Genomic DNA, 25903 nt, shown 5'->3' with positions numbered 1-25903 from the left:
GCTGAAACTTCCACAAGAACCAGTGCTGCAGTAGGAAAGCCTGAACTATAATTGATGAATTACTGGAAGCCCACTGTGGACAACTTTGAGAGTTAAATGCTCCAGCAAACCCAGTCAGACAGGGGCCCACACAATTTGGCGAGATTTACATCCAAGAGCTTGACCAAGTTTCCACAGTAAATACCAGAGAAAACCCCCTTCAGGAGTCCAGCAGGGAAAGAAGAAGAGGAGCCATTTTAGAAAGCAGGAGCACATTTTATTTTCTTTAACAAGGCTTGTCCTCAGGTGAAACTAGTTAACCAGATTCTAAGCTGCTGGCATTTATTAGAGCCTAATTGACCTGGAGAAAAAAGAAATATGCAAACCTGCTAGCTCTTATTTCCTACTGGACAGAAGAAAATACCCAATACCAGTACACTTTGGCTATTTTGTCGCAGCTAAGGAAGTGTGGGGATGGGAAGCACTGTGTGCAATTTACAGTCCAGAGGCATAGGCAAACTAAATACTGAGACCCGTCTACAGCACTATAGTAAAGCTTCCTCTCTCTCCAAAACTTACCACTACATTACTCAAAGCCTACTTACAGATATTTCTTTTATCCACTGTATCATATCCAGTTAACAAACAAAAACAAAATCAAAACATACTCAAAGGCAAAACCACAGATTCAAGAGACAAAAGTGAGCATAGAAAGAGACCCCAAAATGGCACTGATGTTGGAATTATCAGACCAGGAATCAAAAAGAAACTAGGATTAGCATGCTAAGGGTTCTCCTGGATAAAGTAGATAGAATACATGAACACACGGGTGATATAAGAACAGAGATGAAAATTCTAAGAAAGAAGGAAAAGAAATGCTAGAGATCAAAAACACTGTAACAGAAATGAAGAATATCATTGTCGAGCTAATTATTAGCAGATTAGACACAGCTGACGTAAGAATTTCTGAGCTTGAGGTTATCTAAGTAGTAATCTCCTACACTGAAAAAAGCAAACAAACAAACAAAAACAAATGAGTAAGAGGGAAAACACATTCCAAAATCTAAGAAAAAAATAGTATGTAATTTTGGAAATTCCTGAATCTGTAACTGGCAAGGGCTCACCAAAGCAGGCATTACTATTAAAAAGTTATTAACAGCACTTCCAGCTTCCTTTTCAGCCTGTTAGAAACTCAGAAGCTGCCACTCAATCCTCACAACAATCAAAAAGATGAACAACCTGAAAAAGCAACAATTCTTCTTAGACCCTTGGGGAGGGACCGGGGGGCAGTAACAAATCAAACTACTGCTCCAGAATTGGAGATGTTCACAGGCAAGTACAGAGAGTTACAACTTACCTGAGCAGAAGACCACAAGCTGAAACTTCCACAAGAACCAGTGCTGCAGTAGGAAAGCCTGAACTATAATTGATGCATTTCTGGAAGCCCACTGTGGACAACTTTGAGAGTTAAATGCTCCAGCAAACCCAGTCAGACAGGGGCCCACACAATTTGGCGAGATTTACATCCAAGAGCTTGACCAAGTTTCCATAGTAAATACCAGAGAAAACCCCCTTCCGGCGTCCAGCATGGAAAGAAGAAGAGGAGCCATTTTAAAAAGCAGCAGCACATTTTTTTTTTCCTTAACAGAGCTTGTCCTCAGGTGAAACTAGTTAACCAGATTCTAAGCGGCTGGGATTTATTAGAGCCTAATTGACCTGGAGAAAAAAGAAATATGCAAACCTCCTGGCTCTACTTTTCTACCGGAGAGAAGAAAATACCCAATACCAGTGCACTTTGGCTATTTTGTCGCAGCTAAGGAAGGGTGGGGATGGGAAGCACTGTGTGCAATTTACAGTCCAGAGGCATGTGCACACTAAAATACTGAGACCTGACTACAGAGTTATAGTAAAGCTTCCTCTCCCTCCAAAACTTACCACTACATCACTCAAAGCCTACATACGGATGTTTCTTTTATCCAGTGTATCATATCCAGTTTACAAAAATGAAAAGAATACATACTCAAAGGCAAAGCCACAGATTCAAGAGACAAAGTGAGCATCAGAAAGAGACCCCAAAATGACACTGATGTTGGAATTATCAGACCCGGAATCATGCTAATCAATTAGGATTAGCATGCTAAGTGATCTCCTGGATAAAGTAGATAGAATGCATGAACACATGGGTGATATGAGAATAGAGATGAAAATTCTAAGAAAGAAGGAAAAGAAATTCTAGAGATGAAAAACACTGTAACAGAAATGAAGACTATCTTTGTCGAGCCAATTATTAGCAAATTAGACACGGCTGAGAAAAGAATTTCTGAGCTTGAGGATATCTAAATAATAATCTCCTACACTGAATAAAACAAACAGCAAACAGACTAAAACCAAACAAAACATCATATCCAAGTGCTGTGGAACACCTGCAAAAGGTGTGACCTACGGGTAATAGGACTTCAAGCAGGAAAAGCAAGAGAGAAAGGAGGAGAAGCAATATTTGAAAGAGTAATGACTGATAAGTACACCAAATACCAAACAACATATCCAGGAAGCTTGGAGAACAAGTAAGGTAAATGCCAAAAAACTGCCCCTCGACAAGTTACTTTCAAATTACAGAAAATAAAGGACAAAGTTAGAATCCTGAAAGAAACGAAGATGGGGAGGTGCATACCTACCATACAGATATAATAACAATAATAATATAACATAACATTATTATATTTATAATATAAATAACAATTATATCTGACCTCTCCTCAGAAAGTATGCATAGAAGACGATAGGGGAGTAAAATATTGAAACTGTGGAGGATTTTAAGAAGCTCACAAACCTAGAATTCCGTATCCTGCAAAATGATCTATCAGAAATGAAAGATAAAGAGTTTCCCAGACAAACAAATACTGAGGGAATTTGTTACTAGTACACTGCCTTGCAAGAGATGTGAAAAGAGGTTCTTTAGAGAGGAGGAAGTTACAGAGGTACAAAACTTGGATCTCCATAGAGGAAGAGTATCAGAGAAAGGGATAACTGAAAATAACATAAAAACTTTAATTTTTCTAGATTGTGCTAAAATAACAATTTGTTCACAATAATAAAAGCAACATTGCATATGAATAAGCAACATAAATAACAGCAATGATACAAGGGGCAAAATGGAGGAATTAAGACCATTTTGTTCTTACAAGGTACACTAGCTGTAAAGTGGTACAATGTCACTTGAAAATCTACTGGGATTAGTTATAAATGTATATTGCAAACTCAAAGGCAGCAATCTGAAACAGTGAAAAAATAAATAAAACTGTTATAAGGTAGGAGAGAAAATGGAATCATAAAATGCTCAATTACAATCACAAAAGGCAGAAAAAGAGCAGAAGATGAATGTAGGAACAAAGATAAAAGGCAACAAAGAAAACACTAATAAATATAGATGTTAACACAACTATATCAATCATCACTTTAAATATCAATAGTCTAAAGGCCCTAGTTAAAACACAGTGGTTGTCAGAATGGATCAAAAAATAAGATGCAACTATATGTTGCCTAGACGTTAAATATGAAGACACATAGGTTAAAGGTAAATGGATGAAGAGAGGTATAACATGTTAACGAGAAAAATGAAGGTAGTTATACTGGTGTTTGGAAAGGGCTCAGTTCAGAGCAAGAAAGTATCAGGAATAAATAGGGGCATTATGTAATGATAAAGCTGTCAAATCTCTTAGAAGGCCAAACAATTCTCATTCTGTATGCACCTAACAAAAGTGTCAAATTCTATGAGGCAAAAAGTGATAGAACTCTAAGGAGAAATAAATGAACCCACTTGAGAGTTGGGACTTTATCACTCCTCTGCCAAAAATGGAGAGATCCAGCAGGCAGAAAACCAGAAAGGAGATAGTTGAATCAACACCTCTATCGGTCAACAGGATATTATTGACATCTATAGATTACTTCATCTGACCAAAGCAGAATACATGTTATTTTCAAGCTCCAATGGAACATTGACCAACGTAGACTCTATTCTGGGCCAAAAAACACACATATAAAAGAATGAATTTCATACATCTGCTCTCATTCAACAATGGAATTAAACTAGAAATCAATAAGAGCTGAAAAATCCCCAAATGCATGCAGATTAAACAATGCACTTTCAATAATACGAGTCAAAGAAGAAATCTCAAGAGAAGATAGACATTTTGAAATCAATAAAAATAAAAATAAAAATTTATGAAAATGTGTGGAATACAGCTAAATCTGGACTTTGAAGGAAATTATAGCATTGAACGTATACCCAATAGCAATTAGATATTTAAGCATACATACAGCAAACCCAGCAAAAATCACTCTCTAACAGTGGATCACTGTGTGGTTGGTTCTGGGAACTAGCAGAAGGACTACTGTACAACCCAGGCTATATGGAAGATAAACATGTAATTGGTTAGGAAGGGAAGAAAAGAAAGCCAGTCTGGACCAGTGCCCCTAGGAGGGGACTCAGAGGAAAAGGGAGATTGCAGGGGTGAACACCTACACTAAGGAATGAGCAGCACAAGGCATGGACTGGGTTTACCAATCCTGCGGTCCTATGTAGAGGAGACAAGCACCCTTAGCTGATTGTAGGATCTATGGAACAGCTAGAAACACTGAAAAAGACTGAACTCTGCTCATAACAAATACACATGCGCGCACACACAAACACACATGCGTGCGCAAACACATACACACACAGGCTTGACCCCAATGCAAGGCGGAGAGAGGTCTGAGCTAGCAGCTGCAAGGTTTTCCCAGGACTGCCTTGCTGCACACCCCAGACACAAATGAGTGACTGCTCCATCCCCACTCACTCCATGCCACAGTACAACACTGCATCTGAAACAAATGGGACTGGGGAAATGAGTTGACCTTGGGACACACAGGTGACACAGTCCAAGGGGAAGCCCATGTGACAGCAACTGTTGGCACTTCCTCAAGTGGTGTCCCAGAATCAGCCCAGATTTCTGATGGCTGCAGCTCGGCCAAGACCAGCCGATACTCACAGGGAAACCATTTGGGCTTCACCTACCCTGCAGAGCCGTTTCACCCAGAGTGAGATCAGCAGAGGCTGGGGAAAGTGATGAGACAGGACAGACAAGGGAACTTGCCCCCTAGACAGAATGGAGAACAGTCTGCTCCACTGATTGCCAGGTCTCCTGATAGCACTTCACCATGTGCCCCAGCCCAAGCCGTGCAAATGCTCTGGCCCCACTCACTCCACACCACAGTCACGCACCTGACCTGGGGTGGTCATGACCAGAGAAAAGACTCGACCATGGGCTGTGTCTGAGTGGAGCTGAACATGCCTACACAGGCAGTGCACTGGACATCTGCATGTGTGTATGCCCCACTTGCTTAAGCACTCCCCTCCTATGGGCAAAGAACCTTGTAAGGGAGAGGGTAAAACAAACACCTAAAGGGAACAAAGCCAACTCCAGCCTGAAACCTCAGAGCTTCTGCTCCAGGAACTTGGGCTCAGACCCTCCCCATGATAGGGCAGTGGTGGCCACTGAGAAGAAGTTCCACATCATAATTGGTGCAAGCCCCTCCATTTCCAGTCCAATTCCCTACTAACATTATAACTGCCAGCACATCACAAGGAAAGATGTGACCAGCATCCACCTCCAAACCTGCCATGCAGCCAATTGTCCTGGGCACATGCAGTTTGCATTGGGACACTCACACAGAAGAACACTCCTACAAGAGCACGGTAGGTAACTGTTTCAACTAAATTCATAGAGGAAGAGAAAGTTAAAATCATACAGCAGAGGAAGTACATTCAACTGAAAGAGCAAAAGAAAATCACTGAATTTATAAGCGATGAAACAAATAAAAAATTTACCAGATAAAGAATTCAAAATATTCATAATAAAATGTTTAATAAATTAGAAAAAAAGTAATTTATCTAAATACTGAACATTGTCACAAGGACATAGCTGAAAATGCCCCAAACACGAAGAAGTAAACATATCCAGGTAGAGGAATCACAGATCATAATAAGATGAACCTCCCCCAACCCAAAAATAACCGACACCAAGACATACCAAAACTAACATAGCAAAAGTTAAAGAGATAATTCTAAAGGCAAGAGAAGTATGAAGGGTCATATACAAGGGAATTACTAAAAGGTTATTAGCTGATATTTCTGCAGAAACTTTGCAGACCAGAAGAGGATAGCATGACATACTCAGATTGCTGAACGGGAAAAACATCCCACTAGTATACTCTGCCCAGCAAGATTACTCTTTAGAATAGAGGTAGAGATAATGAACTTCCCAGACAAGCAAACACTAAAAGAATTTATCAATATTAAACCTACCCTAAGAGAAATGTTGCAGGGTCTTCGCTAAATGGAAAAAAAAAACAAGACTATGTAGGAAAGGAAAAATCCCACTTGGAAAGGCAAATCCATAGAAAGGATTAAAAATCACTTAAACTGGTCATAGATTAAGAGACAAAAGAGTGTAAACTCAACTATAACTACAATGAACAGTTAAGGGGTAAGTATGAAGATGTAAAACGACATCCAAAACACAAAATGTGGGGGCAGGGAGTAAAAATATAGATCTTTTCGCATGTATTGAACATAAATGATTACTAGTTTAAAACTGGGTCACAAGGATGCTTCAACAAAAGAAATACCTGTCTGTGTATTTTTGACCTTTTAACTCAGGGAAGATAGATGACAAACAAAATGAGTAGTTAAATCCTACCATATACTGAGGTGTGACAAATGCTATAGGAAAAGTAAAGCAGGGAGGAGGGGTAGGGAGGGCAGGGGATTGCAAGTTATTAACACAGAGGCCTGGAAATTCCTGCATTTGCATCAACATGGATGGACCCAGGGAATATTATGCTTAGTGAAATAAGTCAGAAAATGAAAGAAAAATATTGTATAATATCATTTACATGTGGAATCTAAAAAATAATACAAATCAGTTTATATGCAAAACAGAAACAGACTCACAGATATAGGGAAAAAACTAATCACTACTGAGGGGAGAAGGAAGTGGGGAAGAGTAAATTACGGGTACGGGATTAAGAGATAAAAAGTACTATGTATAAAAGGGATCATCAGCAAGGATATATTGTATAGCACAGGGAATTATACAGTCATTACGTTCTAATAACTTTTAATGAAGGACAATCTGTAAAAATACTGAATCACTATGCTATATTCCTGAAACTAACATAATATTGTAAACTAAATATGCTTCAATGAAAAATAAAACTTACATGACTCTGGAACCAAGAAAAGCAAACAAACAAATAAACACAAACGAGTAAGTGGGAAAATACATTCCAAAAAATCTAACAAAAAATAGATTGTAATTTGTGAAATTCCTGAATCTGTAACAGGCAAGGGCTCACCAAAGCAGGCATTAGTATTAAAAAGTTATTTACAGGATTCCAGTTTCCTGTTCAGCCTCTTAGAAACTCAGAAGCTGCCACTCCATCCTCACAACAATCAAAAAGATGAACAACCTGAAAGAGCAACTCTTCTTAGATCCTTGGTGGGGGCGAGGGGAGAGAAGTCGGTAACAAATCAAACTATTGTTCCAAAATTAGAGATGTTCACAGGCAAGTACAGAGAGTTACAACTTACCTGAGGAGAAGACCACAAGCTGAAACTTCGACAAGAACAAGTGCTGCAGTAGGAAAGCCTGAACTATACCTGATGCATTTCTGGAAGCCCACTGTGGACAACTTTGAGAGTTAAACGCTCCAGCAAACCCAGTCAGACAGGAGCCCCCCAAAATTGGCAAGATTTACATCCAAGAGCTTGACCAAGTTTCCATAGTAAATACCAGAGAAAACCCCCTTCAGGCGTCCAGCAGGGAAAGAAGAAGAGGAGGTATTTTAAAAAGCAGCAGCACATTTTATTTACCTTAACAAGGCTTGTCCTCAGGTGAAGCTAGTTACCCAGATTCTAAGCTGCTGGGATTTATTAGAGCCTAATTGAACTGGAGAAAAAAGAAATATGCAAACCTGCTGGCTCTACTTTTCTACTGGAGAGAAGAAAATACCCAATACCAGTGCACTTTGGCTATTTTGTCGCACCTAAGGAAGTGTGGGGATGGGAAGCACTGTGTGCAGTTTACAGTGCAGAGGCATGGGCACACTAAAACACTGAGACCCGTCTACAGCACTATAGTAAAGCTTCCTCTCCCTCCATAACTTACCACTACATTACTCAGAGCCTACTTACGGATGTTTCTTCTATCCAGTGTATCGTATCCAGTTAACAAACAAAAACAGCAAGAAAACATACTCAAAGGCAAAACCACAGATTCAAGAGACAAAGTGAGCATCAGAAAGAGACCCCAAAATGACACTGATGTTGGAATTATCAGCCCAGGAATCCAAAAGAAACTAGGATTAACATGCTAAGGGTTCTGCTGGATAAAGTAGATAGAATGCATGAACAAATGGGGATATAAGACTAGAGATGAAAATTCTAAGAAAGAAGGAAAAGAAATGTTAGAGATCAAAAACACTGTAACAGAAATGAAGAATATCATTGCCGAGCTAATTATTAGCAGAATAGACACAGCTGAGTTAAGAGTTTCTGAGCTTGAGCTTATCTAAATAGTAATCTCCTACACTGAAAAAAGCAAACAAACAAACAAAAACAAACGAGTAAGGGGAAAACATATTCCAAAAATCTAAGAAAAAAATAGTTTGTAATTGTGGAAATTCCTGAATCTGTGACTAGCAAGGGCTCACCAAGCAGGCATTATTATTAAAAAGTTATTAACAGCACTTCCAGTTTCCTCTTCACCCTGTAAGAAACTTAGAAGCTGCCACTCCATCCTCACAACAAAGAGCTGAACAACCTGAAAAAACAACAACTCTTCTTAGATCCTTGGGGGGGGGGGGTTGGGAGCAGGGGGAAGTAACAAATCAAATTATTGTTCCAAAATTAGAGATGTTCACAGGCAAGTACAGAGAGTTATAACTTACCTGAGCAGAAGACCACAAGCTGAAATTTCCACAAGAACCAGTGCTGCAGTAGGAAAGCCTGAACTATAATTGATGAATTACTGGAAGCCCACTGTGGACAACTTTGAGAGTTAAAAGCTCCAGCAAACCCAGTCAGACAGGGGCCCCCACAAATTGGTGAGATTTACATCCAAGAGCTTGACCAAGTTTCCACAGTAAATACCAGAGAAAACCCCCTTCAGGAGTCCAACAAGGAAAGAAGAGGAGGAGCCATTTTAGAAAGCAGGAGCACATTTTATTTTCCTTAACAAGGCTTGTCCTCAGGCGAAACTAGTTAACCAGATTCTAAGCTGCTGGCATTTATTAGAGCATAATTGACCTGGAGAAAAAAGAAATATGCAAACCTGCTAGCTCTTATTTCCTACTGGACAGAAGAAAATACCCAATACCAGTGCACTTTGGTTATTTTGCCGCAGCTAAGGAAGTGTGGGGATGGGAAGCACTGTGTGCAATTTACAGTCCAGAGGCATAGGCAGACTAAATACTGAGACCCGTCTACAGCACTATAGTAAAGCTTCCTCTCTCTCCAAAACTTACCACTACATTACTCAGAGCCTACTAACAGGTATTTCTTTTATCCACTGTATCATATCCAGTTAACAAACAAAAACAAAACATACTCAAAGGCAAAACCACAGATTCAAGAGACAAAAGTGAGCATAGAAAGAGACCCCAAAATGGCATTGATGTTGGAATTCTCAGACCAGGAATCAAAAAGAAACTAGGATTAGCATGCTAAGGGTTCTCCTGGATAAAGTAGATAGAATACATGAACACATGGGTGATATAAGAACAGAGATGAAAATTCTAAGAAAGAAGGAAAAGAAATGCTAGAGATCAAAAACACTGTAACAGAAATGAAGAATATCATTGTCGAGCTAATTATTAGCAGATTAGACACAGCTGACGTAAGAATTTCTGAGCTTGAGGTTATCTAAGTAGTAATCTCCTACACTGAAAAAAGCAAACAAACAAACAAAAACAAATGAGTAAGAGGGAAAACACATTCCAAAAATCTAAGAAAAAAATAGTATGTAATTTTGGAAATTCCTGAATCTGTAACTGGCAAGGGCTCACCAAAGCAGGCATTACTATTAAAAAGTTATTAACAGCACTTCCAGCTTCCTTTTCAGCCTGTTAGAAACTCAGAAGCTGCCACTCAATCCTCACAACAATCAAAAAGATGAACAACCTGAAAAAGCAACAATTCTTCTTAGATCCTTGGGGAGGGACCGGGGGGCAGTAACAAATCAAACTACTGCTCCAGAATTGGAGATGTTCACAGGCAAGTACAGAGAGTTACAACTTACCTGAGCAGAAGACCACAAGCTGAAACTTCCACAAGAACCAGTGCTGCAGTAGGAAAGCCTGAACTATAATTGATGCATTTCTGGAAGCCCACTGTGGACAACTTTGAGTTAAATGCTCCAGCAAACCCAGTCAGACAGGGGCCCCCACAATATGGCGAGATTTACATCCAAGAGCTTGACCAAGTTTCCATAGTAAATACCAGAGAAAACCTCCTTCCGGCGTCCAGCATGGAAAGAAGAAGAGGAGCCATTTTAAAAAGCAGCAGCACATTTTTTTTTTCCTTAACAGAGCTTGTCCTCAGGTGAAACTAGTTAACCAGATTCTAAGCAGCTGGGATTTATTAGAGCCTAATTGACCTGGAGAAAAAAAGAAATATGCAAACCTCCTGGCTCTACTTTTCTACTGGAGAGAAGAAAATACCCAATACCAGTGCACTTTGGCTATTTTGTCGCAGCTAAGGAAGGGTGGGGATGGGAAGCACTGTGTGCAATTTACAGTCCAGAGGCATGTGCACACTAAAATACTGAGACCTGACTACAGAGCTATAGTAAAGCTTCCTCTCCCTCCTTAACTTACCACTACATCACTCAAAGCCTACATACAGATGTTTCTTTTATCCAGTGTATCATATCCAGTTAACAAACAAAAACAAAAAGGAAATATACTCAAAGGCAAAACCACAGATTCAAGAGACAAAGTGAGCATCAGAAAGAGACCCCAAAATGGCAGTGATGTTGGAATTATCAGACCAGGAATTAAAAGAAAAGTAGGATTAGCATGCTAAGTGATCTCCTGGATAAAGTAGATAGAATGCATGAACACATGGGTGATATGAGAATAGAGATGAAAATTCTAAGAAAGAAGGAAAAGAAATTCTAGAGATGAAAAACACTGTAACAGTAATGAAGAATATCTTTGTTGAGCTAATTAGTAGCAAATTAGACACAGCTGAGAAAAGAATTTCTGTGCTTGTGGATATCTAAATAGTAATCTCCTACACTGAATAAAGCAAACAGCAAACAGACTAAAAACAAACAAAACATCGTATCTAAGAGCTGTGGAACAACTGCAAAAGATATGACTTTAGATTAATAGGAATTCCAGAAGGAAAAGCAAGAGGGAAAGGAGAAGAAGCAATATTTGAAACAATAATGACTGATAATTTTCCCAAACACCAAATCACATATCTAGGAAGCTTAGAAAACAATGAGCAAAGTAAATGCCTAAAAACTTCCCCTAGACATATAACAGAAAATAAAGGACAAAGAAAAAATCCTGAAAGAAAAGAAGCTGGGGAGAGGGCACTTACCATAGAGATAAACATAACAATTTTATCTGAAGTCTCCTCAGAAAGCATGCAAAGAAAATGAGAGTAAAATGTTCAAACTCTTGAGGAAAAACGAACAAACAAACAAAACATTCACCAACCTAGAATTCTGTACCCTGCAACATTATCTTTCAGAAATGAAAAATAAAGACTTTCCCAGTCAATCAAAAATTGAGGGAATTTATTACTAGTTCAATGCCTTGCAAGAGATGTTAAAAGAAGTTCTTTAGAGAACTTCTGTAGGAGGAAAACTTCTTTAGGAGGAAATTACATAGGTACTAAACTTTGATCTCCATAGAGGAAGAGTATCAGAGAAAGGGATAAGTGAAGATAAAATAAAACTTTTAATTTTTCTAGATTGTGCTAACATAACAATTTGTTCAAAATAATAATAGCAACAATGCATATGAATAAGCAACATGAAAGCAGCAATAATACAAGGGGCAAAATGGAGGAATGAAGATTATTTTGTTATCATAATGTACTCACCCTACCTGTGAAGTGGTATAATGTTATTTGAAAGTATACTTGGATTGGTTGTAAATGTATATTGCAAACTATAGGACAGCCATTTTTTTAAGTGTAAAAAATAAGTAAAATTGATATGATAAGAGAGGAGAGAAAATGGAATAAAATGCTCAATTAAAACCACAAAAGGCATAAAAAGAGTGGAAGATCAGATTAGGAACAAAGATCAAAGGCAATATGTAGAAAACACTAACAAATATGGTAGATATTTACACAGCTATACCAATACTCACTTTGAATATCAATAGTCTAAATGTCCCAATTAAAAGGCAGAGGTTGTCAGAATGGATCAAAAAGTAAGACACTACCTGTTGCCTATAGTTTAAATATTAAGATACTTAGAGATTAAAGGTAAATGGATGAAGAAAGGTATAACATGCTGACCGAAAAAAATATTTATATTGGTTTTTGGACAGAGCACACTTCAGAGCAACAAAGTATAAGAAATAAACAGGGGCATTATGTAATAATAAAGGGGTCAATTCTCCTAAAAGACATAACAATTCTCATGTGTATGTATCTAACAAGAGAGTGTCAAATTCTATGAGGCAAAAACTGACAGAACTCCAAGGAGAAATAAATGAACCCACTTTAGAGTTGGGACTTCATCACTCTGCTATTAAAAATGGAGAGATCTAGGATGCAGCACGTCAGAATGGACATAGCTGAAGTCAACAACACCATCAGTCAACAGGATATAATTGATATCTATAGATTACTTTATCCAGCAACAGCAGAATACATGTTATTTTCAAGCTCATATGGAACACTGACCAAGGTAGACTGTATTTTGGGCCGTAAAACACAAATTTAAAAGAATGAATTTCATGCATTTTCTCTCATTCAACAGTGAAATTAGACTAGAAATCAATAACAGATAGTTGAAAAATCCCCAAATACATGGAGATTAAACAACACACTTTTAAATAATATGTGGGTCAAAGAAGAAATCTAAAGAGAAGCTAATAATATTTTGAAATCAATGAAAACAAAAATATAACTTATGAAAATTTGTGGAATTCAGCAAAAATAGGGCTTTCAAAGAAATTTATAGCATTGAATGTATACCCTAGCAAAGAGGAAAGACCTCAAATTAATTATCTAAGCTTCTATGTTAGAAAACTAGAAAAACAAGATCAAATTAAATCCAAGGTAAGCAGAAGAAAGTAAATATTAAGAATTAGAGAAGAAACAATAAAATTTAAAACCAAAGATCGATAGAGAAAATCAGTGAAACCAAAAACTGGTTCTTTGAAAAGAGCAACAAAATCAATGAGCTAACTAAGAAAAAAAGAGAGAGGATACAAATTACTAATATCAGAAATGAAAAAGGGGTTATTACTGTAGATTCCATAAACATTAAAAGTATATTAAAGGAATACTCTGAACAATTCTATGTCCACAAATTTGATGAAATGGACTGATCCCTTGATCGATAATATGCCATTATACAGGGGCTAAATGGAGGAATTAAGGTTATTTTGTTATTGTAAGGTACTCACACTAACTGTGAAGTGGTATAATGTCATTTGAAAATATACTTGGATTAGTTGTAAATGTATACTGCAAACTCTAGGATAGTGATTTTAAAAAGTGTAAAAAACAAGTAAAGTTGATATAATAAGAGAGAAGAGAATAATGGATAATCTGAATAGGCCAATAACTATTAAAGAAACTGAATCAACAATCAACTAATTTCCAAAACAGAAAGCCCTAGGACCACAGAGATTCACTGTTGAATTCTACCAAACATTTAAGGAATAAATTATAAAATACTCTACAATGTCTTCCAAAAGATAGCAGAGAGAATAATTTCTAGCTCCTTCTATGAGGCCAGCATTACCCTATTACCAAAACCAGACAAAGACATTACAAAAATAGAGTTCAAAATGTAGGTCCACAAAAACCCTACACATGGATGTTCATAACAGTTTTATTCATAGCTGCCAAAACATGAAGTTATTTACCAATGAAGATATCCTTTTGTAGGTAAATGAATAAGAAAATTGTGGTACTGCCAGCAATGAAATATTATTTGTTACTAAAAAGAAATATTTTATCAAGCCTTGAAAGGACATGGAGGAACCTTGGAAGTATTTTACTATTTGAAAGAAGCCAATCTGAAAAGGCTGGCTGAAATCATACATACTGTATGAGTCCAACTATGAGAGATTCTGGAAAAGGCAAAACTAGAGACAATAAGAATATCATAAAGGTGTATATATGCCATTATACATTTGTCTAAACCCATATAATGTACACACCAAGTGTGAACCCCAATGGAAACTATGAGTGCAAATACTGTAACAATGCAGGTTCATGGGCTGTAACAAATACACCACTCTTATGTGCGTTTTTATTAGGGTAAGAGGCTGTGTGTTCGTGGGGGTAGGGGGTATATGAGAACTATCTGTACTTTCCACTCAGTTTTGCTGTGAACCTAAAGCTAATCTAAAAATTAAAGCATGTTGATTGAAAAATATCTGAAAAATAAAATTACTAACATGTTAGTGGACATTCGACAATTACCACCCCAGTATCCATTACCCTTTTTCCTCTCTAATTCCTACACTAATTTGAGTCTCATATAGTATAGGTCTGATTACTCCTATCCTCAGTTCAACTTATAGCTCTAGTAAGAACATGCTGGCTACTTAGTTCTGGCTGTTTAGTTCTGAACCTTCTTTCTCTCTTTTGCAAGTGATAGCAACAAGGAGAAGGGGGGAAAGCACAGACTCCAAGACAACTTTCAAGTTACTCCCAAGTATGGAGCAGGAGAAAAACCCAGACTCCATATTACCTCTAAGTATGGTCTAGGATACTTGAAAGAGCAGCAGGACCTGTGCAAGAACCACCTGGTGTGGCAGAGATTGAGGACTCTGGTAGTGGCCAAGCATTGGTAGATCTCAGAAATCTCCACCAAATATATTAAATAAGAGGAATTGAGTTGTATGCAGAACTGAGATTAAATGAGAGAAATCCTTGGAGGAGATGGAGAAACGTGTGCAGAAAATGTGTGAATAGACAGAGGTGAGGTATCTAAGAAAACACTTTTTTCTAAAAGAGAAGTGAACATTTGGGAAAATGGACACAGTCTCTCTTGGAAACCTAAGTCAGAAAAAAATTCCCTATAACACCAGGGCTGCTGAAGAAAGCATTCAGTCCTCAAACTTCAAAATGTTAGCTATAGGTTTCTTGTAGGTGATTTTTATCAGGTTGAGATATCCCTTCTAAATTTCTAATTTACAGAGATATTTTTAAAAATAAATGTGTGTTGAATTTTGTCAAGTGCTTTTTATGTGCCCTATTGAGATGTCTATGTGGTTGTTTTACTTCTTTCCCCTGCAAATTTGGTGTAATGCACTGATTGATTTTCAAATGCTAAGCCAATCTTGCATTCCTAGTATAAACTCCACTTGATTGTTATTTACAACTGCCTTTTACATTCTTGATTTGATTTGTTTGATTTGGTAAGAGCTTTGATGTCCATTCTGATGAGTTTTATTTTCTTAAGTCTCTGCGGATTTGGGTATTATAATTATTCTGACTTCATGAAGAAAGTTAGAAAATAGAAAATATTCCTTCTTCCTCCATTCTCTTAAAGCGCTTTTGTAGAATTGATATTTTCTCTTGCTGAAATATTTAATTGAATTCAATAATGAAGACTCTGTCCCCGAAGTTTTCTATTTAGAGAGATGCTTGAGAAAAAAATTAATTTGTACAACAGTTATTCAGATTTTCAGATTTTTATGTTTTTCTGTTATTTATGTTTTAAAGGAAATTTCTTTCTAACTTGTTCTAATTATTATAAATTTCTAAATTGCTGTATTTGTTCATGTAAGTTTTCATAATATTCTTTTACTATGCTTCTAATATTTCTAATATCTCTAATCATCTCTTTTATTCCTGATACTGGTAATTTGCTTGCTCTCTCTCTTTTCACACACACACAAATACATACCTTTGTTAAGAGTTTATCAACTTTATTAATCATGTCAAAGAACCAAGTTTCAGCTTTGTTTTTTCTTTTATTTGTATAGTTTTTATTTCACTTCTTCATTTCTTATCTTGCTTATGATTTGAGGTTCTTGGATCTGTAAATTTATGGTTTTCAATAAAATGGTGAGTATTCCATCAAATATTTTTCTTCCCTATCTTTTCTTCAAATATTTTTTTGTCTGCATTTTTCCTCTTTTTCCTTCTGCAGCTCTAATTACACATAAAATAGACAGTTCAATTCTATTTTGCAGGTCTCTGAAGCTCCATTCACTTTTCTTCAGTCTTTCTTCTCTTTATTCTTTAAATTGTTTTATACATACAAATGCATGTGTGTGTACTTTTCCTTTTTTTAAAAGGTTACATCATCTTTTCTGCCGTTCCCAATATGTTTTTAATGCCATAACTTGAGTTTTTCATTTCAGTTTTTAATTATTTTCAGATGTAACATCTTCATTTTGTACATTTTTTCAAATGCTGAGACTCTCCATTTGTTCATTCGTTATGACTCACATTTTCTTTGAGTTCTGGAATATGTTTGTAACAGCAATTTGAAAGTCCTTGTCTGATAATTATATTTAGTTCATATAAACAGTTGGTTCTATTTTTTTCCTTTTCTCTTAAATATGAGACATGTTTTCCTGATTCTTATAAGTTTAATGATTTTTGAGTGTATACTGGACTTTATAAATAATATTATACTCTGTAGGCTCTGGATTCTGTTATATTACTTGGAAGAGGTTTGTTCTAGTACACAATCAACTTGACACAGATTCCAAACTGTATCCTCAGCTGTGGCAGTGGCTGAAATCTCTACTTCATTACTTAAACTTCCAGCTGTTGCTTTTCAGGCAAGCACACCAGGGTCTCTGCCAAGCATGTGTGATTTAATCAAAGATTTGGAAACTTATGTGCAGGTTTGGAGTTCACTGCCTCTGCAGCTTCCTCTGTTATACAATCCTCCCCTTACATCTCTGGCTGCCCTCCAAGGCCCCAAAGCTCAACTCAAGCCATTAATAATAAAGCTTTCTTCTACATTGAACTGTATTAAAAATGTCAGGTAGCCCTTAGGCAAAAGCAACAAACAAAGTCTAACTTTTCAAGGATAGACAGTTTCTGTTTGTGATCACACTCCAGTACTTTCAAATAGTTCTTTTAATATTTTGCATGGCTTGTATAACTATCTAGAAGTTTTTCTCTGCTCCCAAACCCCTCCAAGCTAATCTGCCATTACAGGAAGTCAGAACCTGAGAAATAATATTGTTTTAAGACAAAGGAAATTGATTTCCTAATGAAAGGCTTTAAAAAATTATTTGTATATATACACAGAAATCATAACAAAGTATTCCCAGAACTATAAGCAAATGTCAGTCACACAGTTAAATATAAATGGGCATATTTCCTCTATTAAATGAGAAATATTTTAAGACAGTCTCATAAACCAAAACTTAATAAGATGGTATATTTATGAAACAGGAAAATAGAGATTCCAAATAGTTAAAAAGAAAATGAGCAAAGGAAAATTTTTATTAGGCAAATACAAACAAAAGATATCAGAAATGTATGATTTTAATATTATATAAGATAAAATTCAGAACAAAACAGCAAATGAGGTAAAGAGACCCATACTTTACTACCAAAGAGTCAATTTACACAGAAGTTTTTTTTGGTGGGGGGTACACAGAAATTTTTAATGGTTCTTAATATCCATAAGTCATATAACATACTAGCAACCTTTATAAAAGAAATTTACAGGAGATACATGTAACTTAAATTCAGCTTTCTTAGTCCAAGAAAAATCAACTGAAGACAAAGGAATGATATTAAAGGCCCAAATATCACAAGCCAAAAAAAAAAAAATCTCATTCACGTTTACTAATATCAGGATATCATATAGGGAATACAACTTCTTTCCGAATGTTCATTAAACATTCATAATATTTGATTATTTACTTGACACAGAGAAGTTCTTGATAAATCTCTAAAAGTAGAAATAGAATAAAAAATAATCTCTGGTTACAATTTAATAAGAATGGAAATTAATATTTTTTAAACTTGGAAAACAAAGACATCACTCTCCATTGTGAGTTGAAAAAGTAAATCAACTGGGTTTAAGTGGAAATAAAAACTATATTTGCAGGATTTCACAAGAACAACATTAAAAAATTACATTTGAAAATTTGTGGAATAGAACACAGAGTGCTCAAAGTTTATTGCCTTAAATAATTATATGAATGGAAAACAAAATAAGTATCAGAATGAAAGAATTAATAAAATAACGATACAATAAATAGTAGAATAAAATTGAAGCCCTGTGGGGCCTTCCCAGAGACAGACTGCCCCCGACCCTGCATGCCATGTCCCCCACCTGCCTCTTGTTTGCAGAAAAGCTTTATCCTTCTAGGCCTTCCCTAAGCTCCAAAGAGCAAATTTAGAGTGAGAAAGTGCAGAAACAAAGGAAAACAGTCAAGCAAAACAAAATAATAATAGTTTACCCATAAAACAAAGTCAAGGACATTTAGTTCCTCCTCAAGGGCTATAGATAAAATCCTGAGCCATATCCTTTTATTGCTCTGCAGATACTTAAAACCTCCACCAGGTGGAAGAAGTTAACCACATGCTGACCACAAAGCACATAGACCCCAGACGGCTTGGACCCAGGTTGATGATGCTGACTCCCAAAATACCACCTGGTTAACTCATCATCAACCAATCAAAAGAGTATCCGTGAGTGGAGCAGGCATCCTGCAACCATCTCCCTTACCTTGCCTTTATAAACCCTTCCCCAAAAGCCATCGGGGAGTTCAGATGACTTGAGCATGAGCTGCCCATTCACTTTGTTTGGCCCCACACTGAGTACCTTGCAATAAACACAACCCAGTGTCGATAGATTGGCTTTGCTGCCCACTGGGTCAGCTAACCCCAGTTTGGTTTGGTAAAAAAATAATTAATATAGAAAAGCATACCTCCCTCACCCTGTATTTCCTTGTCCCCTTTTTATTTATTGGGTATGGGGAGGAGTGAGGGCATAGTCAGAAGAGACACCTTATGTTCTGGAGCAAGGGTGTAGGGGTGTCACAGTAACCATGGTCTGTCTCTCTTCCACTCTCTGGGGTAGACTTAATAAAGAGAGAAACTTGGAGAGAAAAAGAAAGAAAAAAAAAGAAAGAAAAAAGTCATGTATTTGTAAGAAAAACCTTTAGAAATATGAATAAATTAACAAACTGGTTTTTCAGAGGAAAAATTAAATATAAAAGACTAACTAGAAATTTAAAAAGGACAGAAATACTAAAAATAATCAATGTATCAGAGAATCACAAGGAAACAGAAGATATTAATCAACTGATAAATTGTTAGCCTAGAAAATGGAATAAAAACCACACAAAAAATAGAGTAATAACCATGGAACAAGTACAGAGGAAATTAGGCAGACTTATCAAGAAAAAAGATAAAAGACATTAATTTAAAATATATATATTAGAAATTAAGACAGGGTATCACTATCTACCTGTAGATATCAAAAAGATAACATGGAAATATTGTAATGAAGGTGATGATATATACTCAACAAATTCAGTGAAATGGACAAATTTTTGAAAGACACAAATCATCAAAGCTCAAGAAAGAATAATAGAAATCTAAGCAGCTCTTTATGTATTAAAGGAATTGAATGCTTTCATTAAAACCTCCCACCAAAGAAAACTCCAGGAACGAATAGCTTCACTAGTGAATTTTACCACACACTGAAGGAAGAAACAATACCAATTCTACACAAACACCTACAGAAAAGAGAAGAGGAAGGAACACTTCCCAATTAATTTTATGGGGTCAGCATGGCCCTGGGCCCCTCCTTAATCTCAGTACCTTGATTTTCTGGTGGTGAGTTGAGCTATCAACTTTTTGTTCTTTTACTTTTTTTTTTTTTTTTTTTTTTTTTTACAGCCACCCAGACAATGCTAATGAGCTGCCAGGTTGTGAACCACTGGCATGGTGACCAGGTAGGCTCATACAACTATTCTACTATTCTACAGGTAGTGATGCAACCTGATAAGGCTTTCATGGCAAGAATTGTAATATGTATTAAAAGCCCTCAAACAGTTCTTGTTTCTTAAACCCAATTTTAGGAACTTAACTCTAAAACTTTGGAAATAGCACATTGAAATCTAAGTACAAGAGGGTTTCCTCTATTATTTTATAATCATAACTAGTGTTTTCTTCAATATGTTGTTTAAATAATGTATGGTATGTTCAAACACTTAAGAATTATTCTTTAAAATGATTATTTACTTTTGTATTTAGTGATAAAAAATGTTTGTGATATATTTCTTAATAAAAAAGGAGATGGCTGACCAAAATAGAAGATAGAGCCTTACATTTTAGAAGGTGGTAAGGGTATATTTATAATTTCATGAAAATGGGAGAAAATCTGGATGGACAAATGTCAAGTATTCAGTTATATCTTGGGGTGAATCTGAGTTGATTTAAAGTTATTAAATTAACTTTTTCTTCTCTATTTTTATGGACTTTTTCATGAAATGATAATGTATTTCTTGTGTAACTAAGCTAATTCTATAGAAACAAAGAAAGATCACCATGGCTACAGAGTTTAGAAACCAGCTATCATGAAATTTAAGTAATCTAGGTGATGGCAGCAGTGAAGTGGAGAGAAATGACAATATTCAAATGATATTACAAAGGTATAATTAATTGGATTTGACTATGCCAAAATGTAATATATTGGATCTTACTAACTCTTAGACTTTATTTATTTACTAGAAGGGGAAGTAAAAATATATTTATTTCATTTAATGTCAGAAGTTTAGGAAGGAGACAAATGAATTTTTATTGTTCTCAATTAAAACCTAAGAAACAAACCCTAAAAAATCTGCAAATGTAATATGTCTGAATTTTTTGTCTTAGGCCTTTTATTTTAAAAGAAATTATCTTCCTTATCTATAATTCATTTCACTTGTTCAATCTGCCACTCAAGCAGCAACTTTTTAAAGATTTCATACATCACACAACTTGAGGGAAACAAAAGAAAACAAGATGTAATGTTTATGTTAGTATCAAATTATTTTTAAAAGCAATAAATTCCTAGACTCTTTTGGGTAAAGTGAAGGTTAATTTTGATACAACCATTGAGATAATTTATCAGCTCTCTGGTCTCCCTCTCCAAATTTTAAAATACCATCTTGTGGCATAAAGGAACAGTGTTGTGGGCTCTAAAATATTCATATTGGCAGCTGTATCACTATAGAAAGCTAAACATTATAGAATTAATTACTCATTTCTCTATGTCATTTTAAGTTATGTACATAGGTGGGTTCACAGAAAGCTCAGGGTTCTAGGGCTTCATTATTGTGACTTTGGCAAATGAGCCAAAAACTCAACTGAGAGCTGTCTCTTCATCCACTGGCATCATGGTGTGTGCATACCTTTCCCCTGCTTCAGTTATTGTCTTATCACAGCATTTTTGTCCTTCATATCTAAACTATTCCAGCTTTCAACGTTTGAGGGAATATTATATATCTCTACTGCTTTCATCATTTTGTTTATGCCTACAATTACTTTGAAGTTCAAAGCTAGAATTTGAAAGCGCTATGATCAAAATGTAATTAATTAAGAAGAATTCAGTATATGTAGGAATATCTTGAAACATGAAGTTAGGAACTGGTCTAAGTCTCTTTTGAGCATGTGTAGGTTTTAAGCCCATAAATATTGGGTTTCAAATTGCAGAGAAACTCTTTTTTAAACCCAGGAAAAGAGGAGGATCACGTCAATAAAGTTGTGATACTCTACTTAATCATTCTGGATAATTCCAGAAAATAATTTCTAGAAGACCTTAAGTCCCTCCATTGTCATCCTAAACCTTAAATAACACATTTTATTTCCATTTCAACACTGAAAAGGTCCTTTTTTTCTTGTTTTTACTGTAATTTTTCAGATGAGTTCCAATAAACAGTGATAAGCATTATTGCAAAAGAAATCAAATCTGGGAAGAAATTATTGCCATTGTTATTCATTTTCAAATATAAATATTTCAGTTGTTTCAAAAGATTTTGCTTTAAAATGTACAAAATTTGTTAGGTGAAATACTGAAAAGGAACTTACAAACATAATTCATATTTGAAAAGATATAATTGTGGTGAGTAGCTTATACATAATAAAATTAGAGGATGATAATATAGTATCAACAGTGTAAGCAATCACACTTTTTTTCATGAGTGATTCATTTTTAAATAAATGTAATAGATGGAGACATTGACAAATATGTGGATTATATTACATTATGTCACACAAATTACAAAATCTGCATCAACAAAATGAAAAGACCTACACCTACAGAATGAGAGAAAATATTTGCAAATGATGCAACCAACAAGGGGTTAATTTCCAAAATATGCAAACAATGCATACAACTCAGTATGGCAAAAACAAACAATCCAATCAAAAAATGGGAGAAGAACTAAATTATACATTTCTCCAAAGAAGACATACAGATGGCCAAAAAGGACATGAAAAGATGCTCAACATCGCTAATTATTAGAGGAATCCAAATCAAAACTACAATGAGGTATCACCTCACACTAGTCAGAATGGCCATCATCAAAACGTCTACAGATAATAAATGCTGGAGAGGGTGTGGAGAAAAGGGATCCCTCCTACACTGTTGGTGGGAATGTAAGTTGGTGCAGCAAGTATGGAAAACAGTATGGAGGTTCCTTAAAAAAATAAAAATAGAACTACCATATGATCCACCAATCCCACTCATTGGTATATATCCAGAAACGATGAAAACTCTAATTCAAAAAGATATATGCCAGCAAAGGAAACCATAAACAAGGTGAAAAGACAACCCTCAGAATGGGAGAATATATTTGCAAATGAAGCAACTAACAAAGGATTAATCTCAAAAATATACAAGCAGCTCATTCAGCTCAATATCAAAAAAAACAAACAACCCAATCAAAAAATGGGCAGAAAACCTAAACAGACATTTCTCCAAAGAAGATATACAGGTTGCCAAGAAATACATGAAAGGATGCTCAACATTACTAATCATTAGAGAAATGCAAATCAAAACTACAATGAGGTATCACCTCACACCGGTCGGTCAGAATGGCCATCATCAAAAGGTCTACAAACAATAAATGCTGGATAGGGTGTGGAGAAAAGGGAACCCTCTTGCACTGTTGGTGGAAATGTAAATTGATACAGCCACTATGTAGAACAGTATGGAGGTTCCTTAAAAAACTAAAAATAGAACTACCATAGGACCCAGCAATCCCACTACTGGGCATATACCCTGAGAAAACCATAATTCAAAAAGAGACATGTACCACAATATTCATTGCAGCACTATTTACAATAACCAGGACATGGAAGCAACCTAAGTGTCTGTCGACAGATGAATGGATAAAGAAGTTGTAGCACATATATACAATGGAATATTACTCAGCCATAAAAAGAAACAAAACTGAGTTATTTGTAGAGAGGTGGATGGACCTAGAGTCTGTCATACAGAGTGAAGTAAGTCAGAAAGAGAAAAACAGGTAATATATGCTAACACATATATATGGAATCTAAAAAAAAAATGGTTCTGAAGAACCTAGGGGCAGGTCAGGAATAAAGACACAGATCTACTAGAGAATGGACTTGAGGACATGGGGAGGGGGAAGGGTAAGCTGGGACAAAGTGAGAGAGTAGCATGGACAGATATACACTACCAAATGTAAAACAGATAGTTAGTGGGAAGCTGCTGCATAGCACCGGGAGATCAGCTCTGTGTTTTGTGTCCACCTAAAGGGGTGGGATATGTATGGTGAGAGGGAGATGCAAGAAAGAGGGGATATGGGGATATATGTATATATATAGCTGATTCACTTTGTTATACAGCAGAAACTAACACACCATTGTTAAAAAATTATACTCCAATAAAGATGTTAAAAAAAAGATGCACTCCAACGATCACAGCAGTGCTATTTACAATAGTCAAGACATGTAAACAACCCAAGTGCCTTCAACATACAATTGACTTAAGGTGTGGTATATGTACATAATGAAATATTACTCAGCAATAAAAAATGAAATATTGCCATCTGCAGCAATATAGATATAGAGATTATACTTAATGAAGTCAAAGACAAATATGATCACTTATACATGGATTCTAAAAACTAATACAAATGAATCTATATACAAAACAGAAAGATTCATAAACACAGAAAACAAACTTTTGGTTACCAAGGAGTAAAGAGAAAGGAGGGATAAAGTAGGAGTATGGGATTAACAAATACAAACTACTATACATAAAAGATTAGCAATAAGGATTTACTGTATAGCACAGGGAACTATTCAGTACCTTGTAATAACCTATAATAGAAAATAGTCTGAAATATATATATACACACATATATATTTCTGAATCATTTTGTTGTACACCTGAAACTAACACAGAACTGTAATTCAACTACACTTCAATAAAAAAAAAAAAAGAAAAAGTGGGTCTAGGCATATGGTAAGGGGAGGGTCCAGCAGGCACTCAGTGAATAGTCTGCAAGCTCACATTTGCAAGCTGCATGCGTGCCTGAGTGTCAGTGGACAAATCCTGAATGGTTTTCTTTATCCTCCCTTTGATCCGAAGTCTTTTAGTTCTGAGCAGCTATCCTAGCAATCTGAGAAGCCTAGAACATATGGTTGGTCTCTCACTCTACGTTTATCTGAACTCCTTGTCTGCTACATCCCTACAAAAGCTTAGTTTCAATCAGAAAACAAAACAACAGATAGCTATTTCCTCATCTACCCTGTTCCTTCTATCCTTACAGTTTGTCATAGGTAATTTTTTTAATCTCCATCAAGATTTTTCCAACTTAATTTCTCCCTAAAATTGATATTTCATTTTGCTTTAAATTTTTCTTAGTATTATGAATTGTCTACCATTCTATCATATATTTGCTTTTTGTTTGAAATCTTTGTTTTACAATTTCTTGAATAAAGATATTTCAACCCACCCTTATGAAGATGGTAACCTCACTGAAGTTTAAAACTAAATATTCTATGGCTTTGGGTACCTAAAAGCAACAAATCTAGGTACATGATTGTAAACAAAGTTTTATTGAAAAAAATTTATAATACTTTCTATTTTGTATCTTCCTAAATGATAATCTATCTCTTAAAAGTTTAAGCTTGGCACCTCATTTGGCAAAGACTAATGCTAAAAAATTCTGACCAGAAGTAAAACTTTTTTATCTGTATAATTCATTAACATTTTCTTTTAAATCTCACTTAAGGAAATGTATATCAGCTCTTTGCCAATTTCTAGTCTTTGGAATTTACCTGCTGCAGTAAAAATGTTGCAGTCTTTTAATCATAGAAAGTATTCCATCTAAAAATGCATCAACATACATGTTATGGACTGTCTATAAGCCATAGGGTCACAAACACAAGACACTTCAACTTTGGTGGATATCCTCTTAAAAAGGATCCCCAGTCCCACATCCCAGACAATATCACCCTGGCTCAGGAGCTCATCACCAGAGATGACATTGCCCTCTGAAATGACTTCATCCCAGACACTAAAACCTCTGCCCCACTGACACCCAGAGGTTGCCTCTCCAAAGAGGTTGGCAAATCAGACATAAAACATTTATTGCTTTTCTTCCTTTGCTATTAGAGCCTCCATTATGTTCTTGGAGTTCACTGTCCATTTAACCCAAGTTCCTGGTGTACTCC

Source organism: Mesoplodon densirostris, chromosome 12 (assembly GCF_025265405.1).
Source record: "Mesoplodon densirostris isolate mMesDen1 chromosome 12, mMesDen1 primary haplotype, whole genome shotgun sequence".
Classification (NCBI taxonomy): domain Eukaryota; kingdom Metazoa; phylum Chordata; class Mammalia; order Artiodactyla; family Ziphiidae; genus Mesoplodon; species Mesoplodon densirostris.
The sequence above is the reverse complement of the archived record's forward strand: the minus strand, read 5'-3'. Positions refer to the sequence as shown.